The following is a 23,475-nucleotide window of genomic DNA, read 5'->3' as shown; positions in this document are numbered from 1 at the left end:
AAAACCAAATCATCGAGATGAGGGAATCAGGGAGGCAAAGGCCGTACGGAGGGATCGAGGAATCATACTCTCCCTTCGCCGCACAAGTCCTCGCGCAGCCATGCGTGGGAAATTTTAAGTTACCGTCCATTCCCCCCTATGATGGACGTACGGACCCCCACTTCCACGTCCAACACTATGAGACGTGGATGACGATGCAAGGGCAGACGGACGCCACCCTCTGCCAAGCCTTCAGCCTGACCCTCACAGGGTCGGGCTTTGAGTGGTTCCAAAGTTTGAGGCCTGGAAGCATCCCGTCCTTCAGGGCCTTGCGAGAGGCTTTCCTCGCTCGCTTTGCCACGCTTGTGGCACAAAAGAAACCGAAGACCCACCTCCTCTCCATTCGATAGGGGAGAGATGAGACGTTGAGACAATACCTCGCCCGCTTCACCGAGGAGTCTCACAAAGTCGAGGGCTTCGACGACAGGGACGCCATCACGGCGATTACCGAGGGAGTTCGCACGAGCGACTTCCTCAAGTCCATTGTCGGGCAAGTCCCGCGAGACATGGCGGAGCTGATGACGAGAGCCCGCACACATATGGGAATCGAGGACTATCTCGATGGCCGCGATGGCCGGAAGTCAGGAGGACAAGGTGGTCGCCACCGCGAAGAACGGGACGAAGATCGCCCCGACCCTCAAAGCAAGAGGAGCAAGGGAGGCCGTGCCCCTAACGGTCGCCCCTTCTCCGGTCCGAGATCGTCGCACGTTGATAACTTCCAAGCGTTATCGACGTACACCCCGCTGAACACTCCGCAAGAGCGGATCCTAGCTCTGCACCGCGACAAGCTAGGAAGTCCGGCTCCTCTAGCGAAGGATCCCGCGAAGAGGGATCGGAACAAGTTCTGTGAGTACCACCAGGATCACGGGCATCTGACGTCCGAGTGCTATCATCTTAGGCGTCAGATCGAGGCCCTGATTCAAGTCGGGAAATTAAAAGAGTATGTCCTAAGAACGGTCGGGGCGGCCACGGTGCACGAAGGCCGTCCACGGCGGGGAAGAAAGGGTCCGGCGACGGTGACTGACATGAACCAGGCAGCGATTGAACAACCGGAGAGCTCACAGCTGCATGTCGTGGGCTAAGCCCGTCCCCTTTTCTCATTATGTCATTTTATTTCCGGTTTTAAGACAATCTCGAATTTCAATAAGGCCAATGGCCCAGGGATGTAATTTTTGACTATTTCCATATGGTAATTAGATTACATTTCACCTTGTTGCACTATAATTTCTAGTCTCCTCTACGAGTACACAAGAAACTCGGGGGGCTAATGGGAAACAATGCTCAACGAAACTAAAGCTCACTCGTTCAACAAAAAAAAAAAAAAAAAAAAAAAAAAAAAAAAAACAACAACAAAAAAGACGTGCTAATCGATTATGCCTTCGTTGGCAAATCGAGAACATAAGACGCGCACAATACAACAAAGACGTGCTAATCGATCATGCCTTCGTTGGCAAGTCGAGAACATAAGACGCGCACAAAAACGACAAAGACGTGCAAATCGATTATGCCTTCGTTGGCAAATCGAGAAAAGTAAGACGCGCACTAAACAACAAAGACGTGCTAATCGATTATGCCTTCGTTGGCAAATCGAAAACATAAGACGCGCACAATACAACAAAGACGTGCTAATCGATCATGCCTTCGTTGGCAAGTCGAGAACATAAGACGCGCACAAAAACGACAAAGACGTGCAAATCGATTATGCCTTCGTTGGCAAATCGAGAAAAGTAAGACGCGCACTAAACAACAAAGACGTGCTAATCGATTATGCCTTCGTTGGCAAATCGAGAACATAAGACGCGCACCATACGACGAAGACGTGCTAATCGATTATGCCTTCGGTGGCAAATCGAGAAAAGTAAGACGCGCACAAAACGACAAAGACGTGCAAATCGATTATGCCTTCGGTGGCAAATCGAGAAAAGTAAGACGCGCACAAAAACGACAAAGACGTGCAAATCGATTATGCCTTCGTTGGCAAGTCGAGAAAAGTAAGACGCGCACAGAACCAAAAAGACGTGCTAATCGATTATGCCTTCGTTGGCAAATCGAGAACATAAGACGCGCACAATACAACAAAGACGTGCTAATCGATCATGCCTTCGTTGGCAAGTCGAGAACATAAGACGCGCACAAAAACGACAAAGACGTGCAAATCGATTATGCCTTCGTTGGCAAATCGAGAAAAGTAAGACGCGCACTAAACAACAAAGACGTGCTAATCGATTATGCCTTCGTTGGAAAATCGAGAACATAAGACGCGCACCATACGACGAAGACGTGCTAATCGATTATGCCTTCGGTGGCAAATCGAGAAAAGTAAGACGCGCACAAAACGACAAAGACGTGCAAATCGATTATGCCTTCGGTGGCAAATCGAGAAAAGTAAGACGCGCACAAAAACGACAAAGACGTGCAAATCGATTATGCCTTCGTTGGCAAGTCGAGAAAAGTAAGACGCGCACAGAACCAAAAAGACGTGCAAATCGATTATGCCTTCGTTGGCGAGTCGAGAAAAGTAAGACGCGCACCACACAAAGAAGACGCGCAAATCGATTATGCCCTCATTGGCAAGTCGAGAAAACAAGACGCGCACAACACAATAAAGCCGTGCTAACCGATCACGCCCTCATTGGTAGATCGAGAAAATGAGCCACGCACGATCAACCCGAAACAAAAAGTCGTCCCTCGCGACGCACAAAGGCCGTCCCTCGCGACGCGCGAAGGCCATTCCTCATGGCACGGACCCGAGAACGTTCATCCCGCATCCGTATAAAAGCGTAGATTTTGAGTTTCCACTCGATCTACGCTCGACCGGAAACTCGGGGGGCTAATGTTGTTGGCCCGTCTAGGGCCAACGGGAACAAGGGCATCTCTTCGACCCACATGGCTAGTACGAGGTCTTGGGCGACGGAACCCTGACTCAACCAGGAGCCGGCCCAAACCAATGGCCAAGTCAAAACCCAGCCATGGGCCGAGTCAATGGCTCACTCGGCCATTGGCTGGGTCAAATGGCTAACTCGGCCATTGGACAGTTCACTCAGCCAATGGCCGAGTGAACCCCTCAGCCATCAAGGCAGTTCACTCGGCCATTGGCCGAGTGAACCTTCCAGCAGTTCACTCGGCCAATGGCCGAGTGAACCCTTCAGCCGGCCGTGCAGTTCACTCGGCCATTGGCCGAGTGAACCTTCCAGCAGTTCACTCGGCCAATGGCCGAGTGAACCCTTCAGCCGGCCATGCAGTTCACTCGGCCATTGGCCGAGTGAACCTTCCAGCAGTTCACTCGGCCAATGGCCGAGTGAACCCCTCAGCCGGCCATGCAGTTCACTCGGCCAATGGCCGAGTGAACCTTCCAGCAGTTCACTCGGCCAATGGCCGAGTGAACCTCCCTGCTGCCTCAGCAGTTCACTCGGCCATTGGCCGAGTGAACCTCAGCCGGCCCAAGACCTCCACTCGGCCAATGGCCGAGTGAACCTCACCACCATGTTCACTCGGCCATTGGCCGACCCAACCTCCTCCAATGCCGACCCAAGCATTCTCACTCGGCCAAGGGGTCTTCAAACCACCCCTTGGCTGCCTATAAATACCAAGGCACCCCCCTTGGTCCAGGTAATCCATTCTTGAGTACTGAAACGCTGCCGAACTCGTACCTCACTCGTTTCTCTCAAGCTTTGGCCTCTAAACACCCCTAAAACCTCTATACTCCACCTCAATCACACTAATGTTGAGCGTCGGAGAGGTAAACAGGGGCACCCCCCCTGTTTCCCCTTTGTAGTTCACGTGTTCTCTACTCCTTTTCAGGTACTCTGACGAACTCAAGGGACATCCACAGCTAAGGGACGACTCGGGACACCGGGTCCGACACGCTCGAGTCAAGACGAGACCACTTGGTCCGGCCTTGGGTCTAACCGTCTGCGACTCCTAAATCGTTGTCCGAAAAGCTGCGACAACACACAATCTAGGGATCAAAGGACTATTGATCTCAGTACGATTGTTAGGAGAATCTATGATGTCTGGTTATGAGACATTGAGAGTTGGAGACTCTATAGTTAGTCTAGGTATCTTCCGAAGGTACTGAATTGACAAGTGCACTTCTAGAGACAGAATAAGAAGAAACCATTTAACCTCTTATGTCTCGAAGTCACTACGTATGAATTGCATCATGCTTACCTCAATCCTGAAATGAGACATGCCATTTCATAGCTTACGTATTCTCATTTGAGAAAGTCAGAGTTCGGACTCACTATGTGATTCCGAACAAGACCTATTGGTGAAGTACTAAGTTATGAAGATGTCATGAGTAACTTTGTGAAGTTCTCATAGATATGGAATTCATGTACAAAATTGCTGAAATGCAATGTATATCACCTCATGCTTTGTTCCTTGGAATGTGAATAAATGAACTGGCCAGTATCCAAATTGAGTCATGACTCTTTTGGGTGAAACAATGTGACTTGTTAGCTCCTCGTCAATACATTGTTTCTGACTTATTCGCAAGCGAGAAAGCAGTTGGGGAAATAACAGCTAGAATGGTATAATTGTAATTTTGTAAATTCCGACTAGCTGATGATATTCATGAAGGGTAAACATAGATAATATTCAGTGGATCCACTCATCACAATTAAGTTGAATTCTTGAGTAGAAAATAAATTCATTTGAACCGAGAGATTGTCAGTGTCAACTCTTTAGTGGAGTCAGTTGACATTAAGCTAAACTTGGAAAAGGTTTGTGAACTTTTGAGTCCAAGTATTTTAGCTCAAGCTTTGTTCATTTGGATCCATGAGGTCACTATCACAAATCATATCTAGTAGGAATAGTTAAACTATAATCTAAGTCAAAACAAGAAGGAGACAAGTTTAACGAAACTTGTCTAAAAGGTATTTTTGTCTGTTTGGACATAGTACGAAATGAATGTCAATAAATTTTTCTTGACATTGTTATATGATGAAAAATGATTTAAACCACTTGGCCATATTGTTGAATTTGGGCCTTGAGGATTAATTTCAATTCATAGAATTTTACTTGAAAATTCTTAATGTGTTTTTCTTATGTTGTCATGAACAAATGAAGAAAAATCTAGAAACCCCTTCTAGAAGGTGTTGCATGTCCAACCTAGAGAAAGAGAGACCAATTTTGTGCATTAATGTATGAAGATACTTGCCAAAAGAAATAGATGAAACAAATTTCCTCTACAAGGAAAGAGGATGGGCGGCCAACAAAGGCAAGGAGAGAGCAAAATAAAAGAGGAAACAAATCCAAGGACTTGTTTGGATTGTCTTGGCCGTGTGAATGAGGAAGGAAATAGAAAAATTTTGCTCATGAATATGTGGTATTCTATAGAAGAGGAAACTACATTCATGAAGGTAATCCCTCCCCTATAAATAGAGGACTCATTCTCATTGTTTTCTCATTCCACATAAGTTAGAGATTGAGAGACTCTCTCTAGAACTTGTGCCCCCCCACCCCCCCCCCCCCCCCCTTCTCTCTCTCTCTCTAAGTTTTTTTCGTTTTTGTTTTGGCACCTGGGTCCACATTTGACCTAGTGTTTTAGCTGTTCGACTCTTATACTTGTTCTTGAGTCGTCTTGTTTAAAAGTGCCCACACACTAATTCCTTTCGTTCTCGAGTGATTCTTGTGATAGAAACTTTCATGGTTGCTCGAGTTCCCGAGGAAAGAAAAAAGACGAGCTGAGTAGGGAGACGAACGTTTCAACTTCCTAAGGCTTCTCAACGTTCAAGCTTCTCAAAGGTTAGTAAACAAATAATGCTCATTAATAGTTTTAATTTAAATGTACTTGCTCTTTGTCTAGGTTAGTAAAATCGTATTACTTGTTTTAAAGAAAATTTTTAAAGTCCACCGCTTGCTTGAAGCGTTAAATCTTTTCTTAACCCTAGATCAATTCCAACATCATTATGTTCAAGAGCTTTGATTTCTGGAAAATGGAGACATTCTTTGATTAAGCTTGACACTTCTTCTTCGTCCGCTCTTGTCACATATGCTTGATATAGCTTGCCGAGAGATTTTCGTAGTACACATAGTCTCCATTCGTGTATGGACCATATGACCGAGTAGGTTTTCTCAAAGCAATAGGTATGTATGAGGGAGAAGAGCTATTATCTCGTTCAGTGTTTTTGGTGTCAAGACATGAGAGACTTTCTGGATGCGAGCTTGTACCTGACTCTAGGTGAGATTTGAGCTACAAGGTACATCTGAGCTAGAGTCTGAGTGTTCAGAGCTCGGGTTTGTTTAAGGTAATCTTGGAAGCCTTGACATGGGAGTAGTGTTTTGAACAACTGGGTCGAAGCTTGGAGCTGAGAATGAGCTAAAGTCTGGATTAATGATCAACCAATTCGGCTAGTCATCATTGCTCTCCCCCTGACGAGTAGAATTGGGGAAGTAAGAACTTAGCTCATGGAATGGAACATCCATGGGCACTATGAATTTCCGAGATGAGGGTTCATAGAACTTATATCCCTTCTGAGTTGCTGAGTAACCATAGAAAATACACTTCATTGATTTTGGCTTGATTTTTCATTGATGATATGTATGGGGAAAAAACGGAGCACCCGAACTCAAACACTTCTGGTGGGAGTGTGAATATAAGTCGTGTTTGACGTTATTCGTCAAAGAGAACACAGGCTGAAATTCTGAAGTTGAGGATCCGGGATGGGATTTGATTTATGAAGTAGGCTGCTGGGAGTAATGCTTCGCCCTAGAAGTGGGATGAGACATTTGAGGAGAACATGATGGCTTGGGTGACCTCAAGAAATGTATGTTTTTCTGCTCAGCTATCCCATTTTGTTGAGGGGTATGGATACACCAGCTGGAATGAACTATGCATTGGGTTTTGAAAAATGGGCCGAGCTCCGAGTTGAAGTAATCTCGTGCATTATCAGTGTGAACCGAGTGAATGGAAGTGTCGAACTGAGTTTGGATGGTTTTGTGGAAAGATTTAAATAGCTCGGTTGTTTCTGACTTGTGTTTCATTAGGTATACTCAACTTAGTCTCGTGTGGTCATCTAAAAAGAGCAGAAACTGCCGAGCTCTAGTAATGTTTGGAATTTTTTAGGGTCCTCATATATCACTGTTTGTTATTGCAAAAAGATGAGATGGTCTGTATGGATTATGATAATACGAGTTACGAGAATGTTTAGAGAACTCACACATATCACACTGAATAGAACGACATCTTTATCGAGAAATAGAGAAGAAAACATTCTTTTGAGGTAGATGAAACTTGGATGTCCTAATCTAATATGGTTGAGCATGATTTCTTTGTGTGGAGATAGATATTGGGCCATTTGACATAGGTGGGTCACAAACGCGATGATTGGTCTAACACACCCTCTTAAGCATTAAAAATCTGAATTTTAAACACGCTCCGCATAGTTGCTGCTAATTAGCACACCGAACAATTTATAAATTTCATTGACCTTTATTGATATTTATCGTCTCCACTAATACAATCAAATTTAATATAGTGGCGACTTGTCGTCATTAAACTTACAAATTTTTTACCAAAATTTGGGGGGCTTCAGTTATCTCATTCTATATTAGCGACACCTAAAATATTTTATTTAAAAGATTTTAGTTGTTGTTGTCGCTGCTTTTCGGACAACTATTTAGGAGCCCAGAGTGGTTAGACCCAAGGCCGGACCAAGTGGTCTCACTCCGGCTCGAGCGTGTCGGACTTGGTATCCCAAGTCGTCCCTTAGCTGTGGGTGAAGCTCACATTGTCTCGATACCTGAAAAGCAAGAAAGAGATTGTGAACTACAAAGGGGAAACAGGGGGGGTGCCCCTGTTTACCTCTCCGACGCTCAACATTAGTGGGATTAAGGTGGAGTATAGAGGTTTTAGGGGTGTTTAGAGGCCGAGACTTGAGAGAAACGAGCGAGGTACGAGTTCGGCAGCGTTTCAGTACTCAAGAATGGATTACCTGGGTCAAGGGAGAGACCCTCATATTTATAGGCGGCAAAGGGGTGTTTGGGGAACCCCTTGGCCGAGCGCCGGCCTTGGAGAGCCGGCCTTGGAGAGCCACCCTTGGAGAGCCGCCCTTGGAGAGCCGGCCTTGGAGAGCCGGCCTTGGCTAGCGCCGGCCTTGGAGAGCCGGCCTTGGCTAGCGCCGGCCTTGGAGAGCCGGCCTTGGAGAGCCGGCCTTGGCTAGCGCCGGCCTTGGAGAGCCGGCCTTGGAGAGCCGGCCTTGGCTAGCGCCGGCCTTGGAGAGCCGGCCTTGGAGAGCCGGCCTTGGCTAGCGCTGGCCTTGGAGAGCTGGCCTTGGCTAGCGCCGGCCTTGGAGAGCCGGCCTTGGAGAGCCGGCCTTGGCTAGCGCCGGCCTTGGAGAGCCGGCCTTGGCTAGCGCCGGCCTTGGAGAGCCGGCGTTGGAGCGCCGGCCTTGGAGAGCCGGCTATGGCTAGCGCCGGCCTCGGGACGGCCGCCAGCGTGGCCGTCGTCGATCTACCGGGCCGAGACGGACCGGTACATTAGCCCCCCGAGTTTATCATCGATTGTAAATCGCGTGGTAAACTCAAAGTCCAACGTTGGCCCATCGGAGAAGCCTGCCGCCAAGAGGTATGCTCCGACGTCCTTTACTATGTATATATATTTTTTTAATTTTTTGTCGATCATGCTTGCCTCGTTATTCGCGCCCATGGACCCCATTGACCACCTATCGGGGTGTGGGGCCATTTTCTCGATTTGCCAATGAAGGCGTGATCGATTAGCACGACTTTACTGTGCGTGTCTTATTTTCTCGACTTCCCAATGAAGGCGTGATTGATTAGCACGACTTTATTGCGGGTGTCTTATTTTCTCGACTTGCCAATGAAGGCGTGATCGATTAGCACGACTTTATTGTGCGTGTCTTATTTTCTCGACTCGCCAATGAAGGCGTGATCGATTAGCACGACTTTATTGCGCGTGTCTTATTTTCTCGACTTACCAATGAAGGCGCGATCGATTAGCACGACTTTATTGCGCGTGTCTTATTTTCTCGTCTTGCCAATGAAGGCGTGATCGATTAGCACGACTTTATTGTGCGTGTCTTATTTTCTCGACTCGCCAATGAAGGCGTGATCGATTAGCACGACTTTATTGCGCGTGTCTTATTTTCTCGACTTGCCAATGAAGGCGTGATTGATTAGCACGACTTTATTCTGCGTGTCTTATTTTCTCGACTTGCCAATGAAGGCGTGATCGATTAGCACGACTTTATTGTGCGTGTCTTATTTTCTCAACTTGCCAATGAAGGTGTTGTCGCACGAAAATGAACAACTATTTAAAACCTCGGGCGGTTCGATCCAAGGCCGGACCAAGTGATCGCACCCGGGCCAAGAGTGTGAACTCGATAGTCTCGAGCTAGGGTTTTCTCCGATCAACCCGCCTCTCGGGAGAGGTAGGGGGTGAGGAGGAGGAGTGACCGTGCCTTGGTTGTCGGCTGCCTACGTACCCGTGCGTGGGATCAGGTCAGAACGTAGTTCAAGCGTGTAGGACGCTGTGTGAGGCGCGGAGCCTTGGTGGAGAAGCGTGCTCGACGAAGGAGACGGGGCTCGAGGAGTCCTCGGCGGCGTCTCAGGACTTCGGAGATCGCGTATGCGAGAGAGAATGTGTGTTTTCTCTCTTTTGGAGACGTGGAAGACTCTAAGTCAAGAGTGTCTTGTTGTGGCGGAGATTCCGGACGCGTAGGTGATTCCTAGTTGGAAATACCGGACGCGTAGGCGATTTCTTGTCAGAAATGGTGGACGCGTCTAGGGTGCTAGACGCGTAGGCGATTTTCAGTCGAAAACCGTTAGAGCGCTCGTGGGCTCAAGATTAATCGTTCGATCAAGAGAGGCGGCACTCGGGAGTCCCCGGAAAGCGCTTCAGAATCTCTGAGAACGAGAAATCGTGGAGAATCTGCTTCAGGCCAAGGATGGCATCCAGAGAAGCAGAGAGAAGTCTCAAGTTCCTTGAGAATGAATGGGATCGAGCGTGTCGATAAGAGATGAAGAGAATTATTGGATATTTTGGGATGGCTTTCCCCTCAATGAGAGAGGGTATTTATAGGTGTTTCGGGGCCTTAGGAGGCTCCTTTTTCGTCCATGTGGGACTAGGAACGCGCGCGCCATCAAGTGGAGGCGCACGGCGCGCGGCGCGCGGCGCAGGGGGCGCGGCGCGCGGGTCACCAGGCGCGGCGCGCGATGCGCGGCGCTGGATGTGCGGCGCGGGATGCGCGGCGCGGGCGTGTCATCGCGCGGCGCGCGGTCTGCCTGGCGCGGCGCGCGGGCTGCTGTGCTTGGTTGGCCGGCGCGGCTGCGCGCGCGGCGCATGGCCCGCCTCGTCGGGCTCTTGCGGGCCTTCGAATACCATTCTTGCCACATGAAATATGAAGGTTTCTACTTGGCGAGAGTGACTCGATTCGAGGAGCGACTCGAGGCTCGACTCGAGGAGCGAAGCTCGACTCGAGGAGACCGACTCGAGGCTCGACTCGAGGAACAACCCAAGGCTCGACTCGAGGAACGACTCGGGGCTCGACTCGAGGGGCATGAGGATTTGGCACGAGGACTTGTCAGTCGACTCGTGAGAGAAGGCTCGCCGCTCTTTAGGACCTCCGGCCTGACCATCGGCCCTTTGAATGGCGTGTCTTCTTGGCGTCTCGGGTTTTCCGAAAACGACCGACAACATTAGCCCCCCAAGTTCATTGCTCGGGAGGCCCCGGGCGGTGAACTTTTAGTTTTTTCCGCCGGGTGTTTGAGGAAAATAGACTTTCCAGAGCTTCACTGTTGCGAAGCCTTTGTGATTATAAAGAATACTCTCACAATTGCTAGTGCTCTCTCTCGCTTTTCCGTCTCTCTCGGCACGAGTGTGTGATGTACACGTGGAGGAGGATCCAAGCGGATAGGAGGCGTAGCTCAACATGGGCGAGGCGAACGCGCTTGCGTTCGTCGCTCTAGCCCCGGAGCAAATGGGATATGCATGCGCAAGTGGGGCGTGCATTTGTGTAGAGGTGTGTCGGCGCGTCGCGGCTTATTGATCTTTTGGCAATGTTACGCCTGAGTTAACCTTCGATGGCGTTTTGTTTGATAATATCATCAATCCGGAGTCCATGGGACTCGATGGTGACTAGCAGGGTGACGATTGTGCAATCGTGACCTATTAGGGGAAGATCATGGCTTCCGTCTCGGCCAGCTTGGAAGGCGACTGCACTTTTTCATTTTGCAAAGGCGTGCTCATTCCGAGGTCTCGAAGACGGAGGTTGATGATGCGGGCTGATGCTTCGAGAAGACGGAGTGGCACCTGGCGGAAGGCTCTGCCGCACCGGAGGGCTTCGACTGCTCGGGGATAAACGCTAAAAGTTTGACCACGCATCAAGCATAAGTCGGCCTCACGGGACATCCGCCATTCTCGCCTCGGTGACGCTTCTCCGTCTGCGTTCGGAAGATCGGCCCTTATTCCCCAGGCGCGAGCGCGGGTCTCTATTTTGGCTGACCTGTTCTTCAGGTCGCTCTAGGTGTTTATTCGAGGAGTGGGACTCGACTCGAGGAGACTGACTCAAGGCTCGATTCGAGGAGCGGAGCTCGACTCGAGGATACTGACTCAAGGCTCGACTCGAGGAGCGAAGCTCGACTTGAGGAGACTGAATCAAGTCTCAACTCAAGGAGCGAAGCTCAACTCGGGGAGCCGACTCAAGTCTCAACTCGAGGGGCTAGGCTCGACTCGGGGAGCCGACTCAAGTCTCAACTCGAGGGGCTAGACTCGACTCAAGGAGACTGGTTAGACTCAAGGAGCAAGACTCAACTGGAGGAGCGAGGCTTGACTCGAGGAGAATGACTCGACTCAAGGAGCGAAGCTCGACTTCGAGGAGAATAACTCGATTTGAGGAGCGAAGCTCAACTCGAGGAAAATGACTCGACTCGAGAAGCGAAGCTCGACTCGAGGGGGATGACTCGACTCGAGGAGAATGACTTGACTCGAGGAGCGAAGCTCAACTCGAGGAGAATGACTTGACTCGAGGAGCGAAGCTCAACTCGAGGAGACTGACTCGATTTGAGGAGCAAGGCTCGACTCGAGGAGAATGACTCAACTCGAGGAGCGAGGTCTCAGCTGGTTCAGGCCGAGCGAGGTTCTTGCTCAGAGGCGGGTGTGATTGTGCTTAGTCGGTGGTGGTGAAGATGACATGAGTTGCGCCTTGTATGGCTTTTCAGGTGCGTTCCGATTAGTCATCATACACAGCGCCTTGCGGTGACTCAGAGCGCGTCATTAGAGACGGCTGCGTGCGTTGTTTTAGGCATCGTAGGCACGTCATGAGGGATGGCCTAGATGCGGCATGTAGGTTACTTAGGTGTGTCACGAGGGACGACTTGGTTGCGCCATGTGGGCGTCTTAAGTGCGCCATGTAGGCGTCTTAGGTGCGTCACGTAGGCGTCTTACGTGCCCCATGTAGGCGTCTTAAGTACGCCATGTAGGCGTCTTATGTGCGCCATGTAGGCGTCTTATATTGCGCCATGTAGACGTCTTACGGGCTGCGCCTTTACGCGTCTTACGTGCGCCATGTAGGCGTCTTAGGTTGCACCATGTAGGCATCTTACGGGTTGCGCCTTTACGCGTCTTACGTGCGCCATGTAGGCGTCTTAAGTGCGTCGCGAGGGACGGCTTTAGCCTGCATCTCGGGGATGTCTCTTGGGCGCGCCGCGGAGGCGTCTTTAGCCTGCATCTCTGGGATGTCTCTTGGGCGCGCCGCGGGGGCGTCTTTAGCCTGCATCTCTGGGATGTCTCTTGGGCGCGCCGCGGGGGCGTCTTTAGCCTGCATCTCGGGGATGTCTCTTGGGCGCGCCGCGGGGGCGTCTTTAGCCTGCATCTCGGGGATGTCTCTTGGGCACGCCACGGGGGCGTCTTTAGCCTGCATCTCTGGGATGTCTCTTGGGCGCGCCACGGGGGCGTCTTTAGCCTGCATCTCTGGGATGTCTCTTGGGCGCGCCGCGGGGGCGTCTTTAGCCTGCATCTCTGGGATGTCTCTTGGGCGCGCCGCGGGGGCGTCTTTAGCCTGCATCTCGGGGATGTCTCTTGGGCGCGCCGCGGGGGCGTCTTTAGCCTGCATCTTGGGGATGTCTCTTGGGCGCGCCACAGGGGCGTCTTTAGCCTGCATCTCTGGGATGTCTCTTGGGCGCGCCACGGGGGCGTCTTTAGCCTGCATCTCGGGGATGTCTTACGGCGCGCCACGGAGGCGTCTTACGTGCACGCCTGTTCCCGTTTTGTGTTCGGGTGTTTTGTTTTGATGGAGCGTGCTCTCTTTTTGTGGAGCGTACTTTCTTGACGATTTTGAGCGCACTTTCCATTGCCTATGGCACTAGCCCCCCGAGTTTTGGGTTTACAAGTGTAACCTTTGATGATTAAAAATCTTTGATAAAGTGGATTTTGAAAGAAAAACATCGAACTTTATTAATATTGCAAAAAATTTGAAATCCTAAAACGTTGGCTCGTAGGCCTTATTGAATGTTTAGAAAGGAAAGAAATAAAATGGGGGGATCGCTGGCTAGTGGTAGTACTCTCTTCCAGTGTTCCGCATTCCACAGGCGATAGATCGGTGTCTCGTCCATGTATGACCTGGTAGACCGTGTGGGGTCCCTGATGAGGACGCCGTTACCTTGCACTTGGGTGTCATGCAGGTGTCTTTATGGACTTCGCGGAGGACCTTGGTCGACTCGACGCTATCTCTGAGCTGAGAGATCGTGTTAACCGTCTTTTTAGCGGTCTTTCCATCGATTCCCTGGATGTAGCATATTCTGGCTTGGGATTGATCTCCAGCCATGATGCCGATTCCATCCTTGGTAGGGAACTTCACCAGTAGGTGGTATGTTGAAGTGATTGCCCTTAGCCGGTTCAACGTGGGTCGCCCAACGATTACGTTGTAGGGGGACTCTTGGTCGACCACTAGGAATGGGACCATGTGAACGACTTCAATGCCTCCGGGAGTTCCGAAGGTGACCGGCAGATCGATGACGCCTTTAGTCATGACTCTCTTCCCAGTGAACCCGAATAGAGGCGTTTGGGTCGGAGTTGGGCGTAGCCCCCCGAGCTTCATGCGCTCTAGGGTGGACTTGAAAATTATGTCGGCAGCACTGCCGTTGTCGATGAGAACTCTTTTCACCAAGTTATTAGCTACTTGGGCTTTGAGCACAATTGCGTCATTGTGCGGATGCACAACTCGCTTGGCCTCTTTGTTGGTGAAATGCATCGTCTCGTGAGGCACGGACGGAGGTTCTTCATACGTGAGGTTGACGTGCATAGCAGCGTCTTCTTGAGCCACGGCCTTTAGGAATTTTTTCCGTTGTCGGGCCGAATCTCCATCTTGCGGACCTCCCAATATGGTGGTCACAACGTGGAGTTGTGGATTGGCATTGGCAGTAGCCGTGGTTCGGTCGGCAGAAGCGGCTGTTCCTCCTCCCCTGCCAGACTGTGGTCTGTTCGAGGTGGGGCCCGCAGCGCTAATCATGCGTAACACGAACTCTTTTAGCTCACCCCGTTGGATCAATGCCTCGATCTGCCTTTTAAGACTATAGCATTCAGAGGTCAAGTGACCGTATTCCTGATGGAACTCGCAATATTTAGATCTATCACGAGTCGCGGGATCTTTGTTCATTGGAGCCGGGGGAGTGAACTTGTCACGCGCTAAAGCTAGGATTTGCTCCGGCGTTGTGTTCAACGGTGTGAACGACGAGTAGCCCTTAAAGTCTTCCGCAAGTCGCGGCTTCTGGGGCATCGGACGTCGTCTATTAAAAGTCTGACCTCCTCCGTTTCGCCTTTTACGGGAGTTTCCTTGCTCGTCGCTAGGCTCGTCTCGGTGGTGAGGGCTTTGATCATTGCCCTTGCGACCATCGAGGTAATCTTCGACTCCCATGAAGGTCTTGGCTCGAGTCATTAACTCGGCCATGGTAGAAGGGACACGGCCGACGATGGACTTAAGGAAGTCACTTGTGCACAAGCCTTCAGTGATGGCGGTGATTGCGTCTTTGTCGTCAAAGCGATCGACCTTATTCGATTCTTCAGTGAATCGGGCGAGGTATCGTCTAAGAGACTCGCCATCCTCTTGCCTGATTGACCACAGGTACATCTTGGTCTTCTTTTGGACCATAGACGTAGCGAAGCGTGCTAGGAACATGTCCTTCAGGTCTTTGAACGAGCGGATGCTTCCCGGCCTTAAGTTCTTGAACCACTCGAAGCCGGGTCCGGCGAGGGTAAGACTAAAAGCTTGGCACATAGCGCCGGGAGTGACACCCTGCATCGTCATCCAGGTTTCATAGTGCTGGATGTGGTAAGCAGGATCTGCTTTTCCATTATATGGAGCGAGGTTCGGGAGTTTGAAATTTCCCGTACATACCTCGGCCAATATCTGAGCCGTGAAAGGCGATGACTTCTCCTCAACGACCCCATAGGCACTTCCGCCTATTCCGTGTTCTCGGAGATCTCGTACTTCATTTCGAAGATTGTGGATCATTGTGATCACATCGAGACCGGTAGTCGGAGTAACTCCCTGTTCGGGAGGAGTCACCTGTCGTCTTTCATTTGACCCTTGACCCGTTCGGCGGTTCCCGTTAGTTGGGGCTGCTGCGGGGATGTTTGGCCGAGAGCTTAGTCGCTTCCTTAGGTCATCGCCACGCTCGATGCGTTGGGCGGTGAGGTGATCCCTAAGATCTGGGCTGGTCGTTCGGAGGCGCAGGCTTCGTCTGCGACGGCGCGCTCTCCGCGTGCCCTGACTCTCCTCAACATTCTCCCTTCGACCTAGTCGGTCGAGGGCCGAGCGTCGGGAGTTTCCCTCTTGAGAAGCAGCCGGCGCGTCGCCTTTCCGGGGTAGGGGATTCGAAGGACCGGCTTCAAACATGGCGGGGAGTCCTCCGTCCTTCGTGAGAGAAGTCTCGATATCCTCCGGATCGCAAGTACCCTCATAGTCAGGGTCACGGTCGTGGCTTTCCTCGTTGAGGTTCTCAGGATCCCCGTTGGGGGTCATTGCGTTATGCGCTGGTTGCTTCGCAGCCAGTCGGCTGTGGTACCTCGCGTTCTTTGCCTTTAGTTGGCGGACGTTCTCCTCCAACTCCATGATGCGGTGGTCCCTGCTATCTGGAGATGGAGATGGTGAGCGGGTCGAGCTCTCTTCATGGAGCGACTCTTCGTCACCATGCGCTCGGGAGCGCAAGAAGTATTTCTTGGTCCCAGTGACGTTTTCGGGGTTGTTCACGCCCTCAGAACGTACGGGTGGTTGAGTACTCATCTTTTCTCAAGTTCGAGAAAGTTGAGTTTGTAGAAGAAAAGAAGAAGATGAACAGAAGGGATTTCGGGCTGAACAGGTCGGGAAGTCCCCTCCTTCTAGCGCCAAAATGTTGTCGCACGAAAATGAACAACTATTTAAAACCTCGGGCGGTTCGATCCAAGGCCGGACCAAGTGATCGCACCCGGGCCAAGAGTGTGAACTCGATAGTCTCGAGCTAGGGTTTTCTCCGATCAACCCGCCTCTCGGGAGAGGTAGGGGGTGAGGAGGAGGAGTGACCGTGCCTTGGTTGTCGGCTGCCTACGTACCCGTGCGTGGGATCAGGTCAGAACGTAGTTCAAGCGTGTAGGACGCTGTGTGAGGCGCGGAGCCTTGGTGGAGAAGCGTGCTCGACGAAGGAGACGGGGCTCGAGGAGTCCTCGGCGGCGTCTCAGGACTTCGGAGATCGCGTATGCGAGAGAGAATATGTGTTTTCTCTCTTTTGGAGACGTGGAAGACTCTAAGTCAAGAGTGTCTTGTTGTGGCGGAGATTCCGGACGCGTAGGTGATTCCTAGTTGGAAATGCCGGACGCGTAGGCGATTTCTTGTCAGAAATGGTGGACGCGTCTAGGGTGCTAGACGCGTAGGCGATTTTCAGTCGAAAACCGTTAGAGCGCTCGTGGGCTCAAGATTAATCGTTCGATCAAGAGAGGCGGCACTCGGGAGTCCCCGGAAAGCGCTTCAGAATCTCTGAGAACGAGAAATCGTGGAGAATCTGCTTCAGGCCAAGGATGGCATCCAGAGAAGCAGAGAGAAGTCTCAAGTTCCTTGAGAATGAATGGGATCGAGCGTGTCGATAAGAGATGAAGAGAATTATTGGATATTTTGGGATGGCTTTCCCCTCAATGAGAGAGGGTATTTATAGGTGTTTGGGGGCCTTAGGAGGCTCCTTTTTCGTCCATGTGGGACTAGGAACGCGCGCGCCATCAAGTGGAGGCGCACGGCGCGCGGCGCGCGGCGCAGGGGGCGCGGCGCGCGGGTCACCAGGCGCGGCGCACGATGCGCGGCGCTAGATGTGCGGCGCGGGATGCGCGGCGCGGGCGTGTCATCGCGCGGCGCGCGGTCTGCCTGGCGCGGCGCGCGGGCTGCTGTGCTTGGTTGGCCGGCGCGGCTGCGCGCGCGGCGCATGGCCCGCCTCGTCGGGCTCTTGCGGGCCTTCGAATACCATTCTTGCCACATGAAATATGAAGGTTTCTACTTGGCGAGAGTGACTCGATTCGAGGAGCGACTCGAGGCTCGACTCGAGGAGCGAAGCTCGACTCGAGGAGACCGACTCGAGGCTCGACTCGAGGAACAACCCAAGGCTCGACTCGAGGAACGACTCGGGGCTCGACTCGAGGGGCATGAGGATTTGGCACGAGGACTTGTCAGTCGACTCGTGAGAGAAGGCTCGCCGCTCTTTAGGACCTCCGGCCTGACCATCGGCGCTTTGAATGGCGTGTCTTCTTGGCGTCTCGGGTTTTCCGAAAACGACCGACAACAGAAGGTGTGATCGATTAGCACGACTTTATTGCGCGTGTCTTATTTTCTCGACATACCAATGAAGGTACGATCGATTAGCACGACTTTATTGTGCGTGTCTTAGTTTCTCGACTCGCCAATGAAGGCGTGATCGATTAGCACGACTTTATTGTGCGTGTCTTATTTTCTCGACTCGCCAATGAAGGCGTGATCGATTAGCACGACTTTATTGCGCGTGTCTTATTTTCTCGACTCGCCAATGAAGGCGTGATCGATTAGCACGACTTATTGTGCGTGTCTTATTTTCTCGACTCGCCAATGAAGGCGTGATCGATTAGCACGACTTTGGCCTCGGGGGAATCGACACGAGGAGTATCGGTCGACTCGTGGATTCGAACTTGGCTCGAGGAATGGACTCATCTCGAGGGGTTACGTGGAGAGTCGTCACGAGGAGTATTAGTCAACTCGTGGACTCGGACTCAACTCGAGGACTCACGTAGAGCCTGCACGAGGAGTTATGTGATAAGACTTTTCTTGGGACCTCTGGCCTAACCATCGGCCCCTTGAGACTTTGTTATATTTTTGTTTTTGTTTTTGAGTTGTTTTTTTTTTGTTGAGCGAGCGAGCTCTAGTTTCGTTGAGCATTGTTTCCCATTAGCCCCCCGAGTTTCTCGTGTATTCGTAGAGGAGACTAGAAATTATAATGCAACGAGATAAAGACTTCGAGGTGAAATGTAATCTAATTACCATGTAGAAATAGTCAAAAATTACATTCCCAGGCCATTGGCCTTATTGAAATTTGAAACTGTCTTAAAATCGGAAATAAAATGACATAATGAGAAAAAGGAGCGGGCTTCCACCGTAGTGCCAGCTTCTGCGGCTTGACCGAGCTAGGGGATGGCGCTCACCATCTTTTCCTTCCCTTTCCCGTCCACGCCTTGGATGTAGCACATCCTCGCCATTGACTGGTCTCCCAACATGACGGCAGTCCCCTTCTCAGTCGGGAACTTCATCATCAGGTGATAGGTGGACGTTATGGCCTTTAGCCGGTTGAGAGTCGGGCGGCCGATGATGATGTTGTATTCCGAGGGCTGGTCCACAACTAGGAAGGACACGATGCGGGTGACCTCGAGCCCCCCCGGTGTTCCGAAGGTGACCGGGAGGTCGATGGTTCCCTCCGTCATGACCCTCTCCCCGGAGAAGCCGAAGAGCGGAGTCGAGACCGGGGTCGGTCCCACTCCGGATAGCTTCATCCTGTCTAGCGCCGATTTGAAGATTATGTCGGCGGAGCTGCCGTTATCAATCAGGATTCTTCGGACGAGATTATTGGCGACTGGGGCCGAGACGACTATTGCGTCATTGTGCGGGTGGAGAACTCGTGTCGCCTCTTGGCCGGTGAAGAACATTGACTCGAACGGGGCCGGAGGGGGAGCCTCATACGTATGATTGATGTAGTGCGCAATTTTTCCTCGGGAAACCTCGCGCACGTACTTCTTCCTTTGCGTGGACGAGTCCCCAAACTCCGGGCCACCCATGATCGAGCCCACGACATGCAGCTGTGAGCTCTCCGGTTCTTCAATCGCTGTCCGGTCCGTGACAGTCACCGTCGCTGGACCCTTCCTTCCTTGCCGTGGACGGCCTTCGTGCACCGCGGCCGTCCCGACCGTTCTCAAGACATACTCTTTTAATTTCCCGTCTTGAATCAGGGCCTCGATCTGACGCCTGAGATGATAGCACTCGGACGTCAGATGCCCGTGATCCTGGTGGTACTCACAAAACTTGTTTCGATCCTTCTTCGCGGGATCCTTCGCCAGAGGAGCCGGACTTCCTAGCTTGTCGCGGTGCAGAGCTAGGATCCGCTCTTGCGGAGTGTTCAGAGGGGTGTACGTTGATAACGCTCGGAAGCTATCAACGTGCGACGATCTTGGACCGGAGAGGGGGCGACCGTTAGGGGCCCGGCCTCCCTTGCTCCTCTTCCTCTGAGGGCCGGGACGATCTTCGTCCTGTTCGTTGCGGTGGCGACTACCTTCTCCTCCTGACTTTCGGCCATCTCGGCCATCGAGATAGTCCTCGATTCCCATATGTGCGCGGGCTCTCGTCATCAGCTCCGCCATGTCACGCGGGACTTGCCCGACAATGGACTTGAGGAAGTCGCTCGTGCGAACTCCCTCGGTGATCGCTGTGATGGCGTCCTTGTCGTCGAAGCCCTCGACTTTGTGAGACTCCTCGGTGAAGCGAGCGAGGTATTGTCTCAATGTCTCATCTCTCCCTTGTCGAATGGAGAAGAGGTGGGTCTTCGACTTCTTTTGTGCCACAAGCGTGGAAAAGCGGGCAAGGAAAGCCTCTCGCAAGGCCCGGAAGGACGGGATGCTTCCAGGCCTCAAACTTCGGAACCACTCAAAGCCCGACCCTGTGAGGGTCAGGCTGAAGGCTTGACAGAGGGTCGCATCCGATTGTCCTTGCATTGTCATCCACGTCTCGTAGTGTTGGATGTGGAAGTTTGGGTCAGTCCGTCCATCATAGGGAGGGATGGACGGCAATTTGAAGTTCCCCACGCAAGGCTGCGCGAGGATTTGTGCGGTGAAGGGAGAATATGATTCCTCGATCCCTCCATATGATCTCTGCCTCCCCGATTCCCTCATCTCGATGATTTGGTTTTGGAGGCTCTGAATCATTGTGACCATATCAAGCCCGTTGGCAGGGCCGACTGTCGGGGCCACGGGGGTCACCGGTCGGCGTTCGTTGGACGCTTGGTCCACGACATTGGCCTGAGGTCGGCCGAGAGTTACGGCGGGCAGCGCGTCCCGCCGAGAATTGAGCCTTTGGCGGAGATCTTCCCCTCGGGAGTTTCTTTGCGCCGTCAAGTGTTCTCTAAGGTCCGCGCTAGGTGCGTGGCGAGGCGAGGTCGCCCTTGGTCGGGCCGTCCGACGACCGCTTCGGCTATCGGTCAACGCACCATTGGCTCTCTCGGGTCGTGCTTGAGCGAGGCTAGGGGTGGCCTCGTTGGTCCTAGACTCCCCCACGTATTCGGGGTCGGAGTCATCCTGAGTGGATCGATCCTCGACGTCGTAGCCGAGGAGATCGGCGATGAGGGTGCCGTCAACGCCGGGACGGTCAAGGAGCTCCGCGAGCCGCCGGGCCATGTCCTCTCGGAGCTCGGCCTCGGGGTCGCTCACCGGGTCTTGGGGCTGGCACTCGCTATCGCGAGGTTGCCCTTCAAGACGGTGTGCGAGGAGTCGGAGACCCTACCTCGAGCTCGTCGCTCGTGTACCCGCGGAGGTAGTGGGTAGGTGACTCATCTCTCGAGAGTCGTGAGAACAAAGGGAGAAAACTGGTAGAGGGAATGCGTCGTCAAGGTCGAGAGATCCTCTCCTTCTAGCGCCAAAATGTTGTCGCTGCTTTTCGGACAACTATTTAGGAGCCCAGAGTGGTTAGACCCAAGGCCGGACCAAGTGGTCTCACTCCGGCTCGAGCCTGTCGGACTTGGTATCCCAAGTCGTCCCTTAGCTGTGGGTGAAGCTCACCTTGTCTCGATACCTGAAAAGCAAGAAAGAGATTGTGAACTACAAAGGGGAAACAGGGGGGGTGCCCCTGTTTACCTCTCCGACGCTCAACATTAGTGGGATTGAGGTGGAGTATAGAGGTTTTAGGGGTGTTTAGAGGCCGAGACTTGAGAGAAACGAGCGAGGTACGAGTTCGGCAGCGTTTCAGTACTCAAGAATGGATTACCTGGGTCAAGGGAGAGACCCTCATATTTATAGGCGGCCAAGGGGTGTTTGGGGAACCCCTTGGCCGAGCGCCGGCCTTGGAGAGCCGGCCTTGGCTAGCGCCGGCCTTGGAGAGCTGGCCTTGGAGAGCCGGCCTTGGCGAGAGCCGGCCTTGGAGAGCCGGCCTTGGCTAGCGCCGGCCTTGGAGAGCCGGCCTTGGCGAGAGCCGGCCTTGGAGAGCCGGTCTTGGCTAGCGCTGGCCTTGGAGAGCCGGCCTTGGAGAGCCGGCCTTGGCTAGCGCCGGCCTTGGAGAGCCGGCCTTGGAGAGCCGGCCTTGGAGCGCCGGCCTTGGAGAGCCGGCCTTGGCTAGCGCCGGCCTCGGGACGGCCGCCAGCGTGGCCGTCGTCGATCTACCGCGCCGAGACGGACCGGTAACAGTTGTAGTTAATAGCCGCTATTTTTTAAGGTTATAAAATTGCAATAAACCCTTTTGTTTCTCAATCAATCGCTCTTCACCTCCTCTCTAACTCTCTCTTCACAAAAATTTGATTTTGTCAATAGTTTGTCACCGCTCGTCGGTTGCCTACTCCTATCGCTCGCGGGTGATATAGTAGCAATAAATTATCACCCGCTTCTAACTCGCCTCTAATGTTATCAGTGTGTGTTTTTGGAGACACTTTTCACCGTTAAACGACCTTTAATGACGACTGATATTCATTTACCGTTGACATATGTCGTATATATCATAGTGAAATATGTACATGTAGAAATAATTTCCTTCAAGACTGATAATGTGTACCACACACCCTAAAAACATTTTGCTAAAGTGAATCCACAAACACACACTGATAACGGTGGAGCCACGTGAGGCCCAATGATATGCCCCCAACTCTTTAATATTATATATTTTCTTAGAATATTTTAATTTTTTGTCAAATACTATATGTATTGTCAATGATACCCCATATAAAAACTATTTCTCCGTCACTTATACACAGGGACGAAGCCAGGATTTCAACTTAGAGGGGGCTGATTTGTAAAAAAAATTCAGGGGGGGCTAATTTATAAATTTTAAGGGTAAAAAATTGTAATTAAAAATAAAATAAAAAGTGGGTAAAAACTGCAAAAAAAAAATTTTGAAGCCCCCCCTGAGTTCAAGCTGGCTTCGTGCCTGCTTATACATAATCTTGAACAAATGTGAATTCTTCTCAAGCGGAAGACTATTATGTAATTTTCCCGTAATTTTCTTTTCGTATTTGTAAAAGGGAAAAAAATATCAAGAGTATCCATCGTGTTTAATCGAAATGGGAGATTTATCCCCTTGATTTCTAGAAATATCAGACACATACCTTCAGTTTAATATAAATAACATATACATCCCTTAAAAAAATGTTATATTACAAATATCACCATTTTCGTTTATTTTTTACAAAAAATAAAAATTGAACTCCCTAAAATACCCTTAATGAAATAATTTTTTTATTTTCTATTCTATATAAAAAAAAATTAAATTAAAAAATTTCTTCATAAAAAGTTAAGGATTTTTTTTATAGAGAGATATTTTGATTTTTTTTAATAAAATAGTAAATAAATATATATTCTATTAAGGGTATTTTGGGGAGTTCAATTTTTTTATTTTTTTTGTAAACAATAAACGAAAATAGTGATATTTGTAATATAACATTTTTTAGGGGATGTATATATGTCATTTATATTAAACTGAAGTGATATGTTTGATATTTCTAAAAATAAAAGGGATAAATCTCGCATTTCGATTAAACACGAGTGATACTCTTGATAGTTTCCCTTTGTAAAATAAGTTTTTTTGGGAAAGGGACTTCAGCCCCTTTAGTCCTTAAGTTGGCGTTGTCTTGTCTCCGTATGTATCTATGTATTTTATTATTTTAATTTTTATATTTTTGGATTCACACTATCTTCCTATTTTTTTTTCTTTTTATAATATTAATAAATGGATTGGACATCAATCCACA

Source organism: Urtica dioica, chromosome 1 (assembly GCF_054948205.1).
Source record: "Urtica dioica subsp. dioica isolate 48M chromosome 1, U.dioica_male_clone48M_v1_H2, whole genome shotgun sequence".
Lineage (NCBI taxonomy): Eukaryota > Viridiplantae > Streptophyta > Magnoliopsida > Rosales > Urticaceae > Urtica > Urtica dioica.
This window is presented reverse-complemented; position numbering follows the sequence as displayed.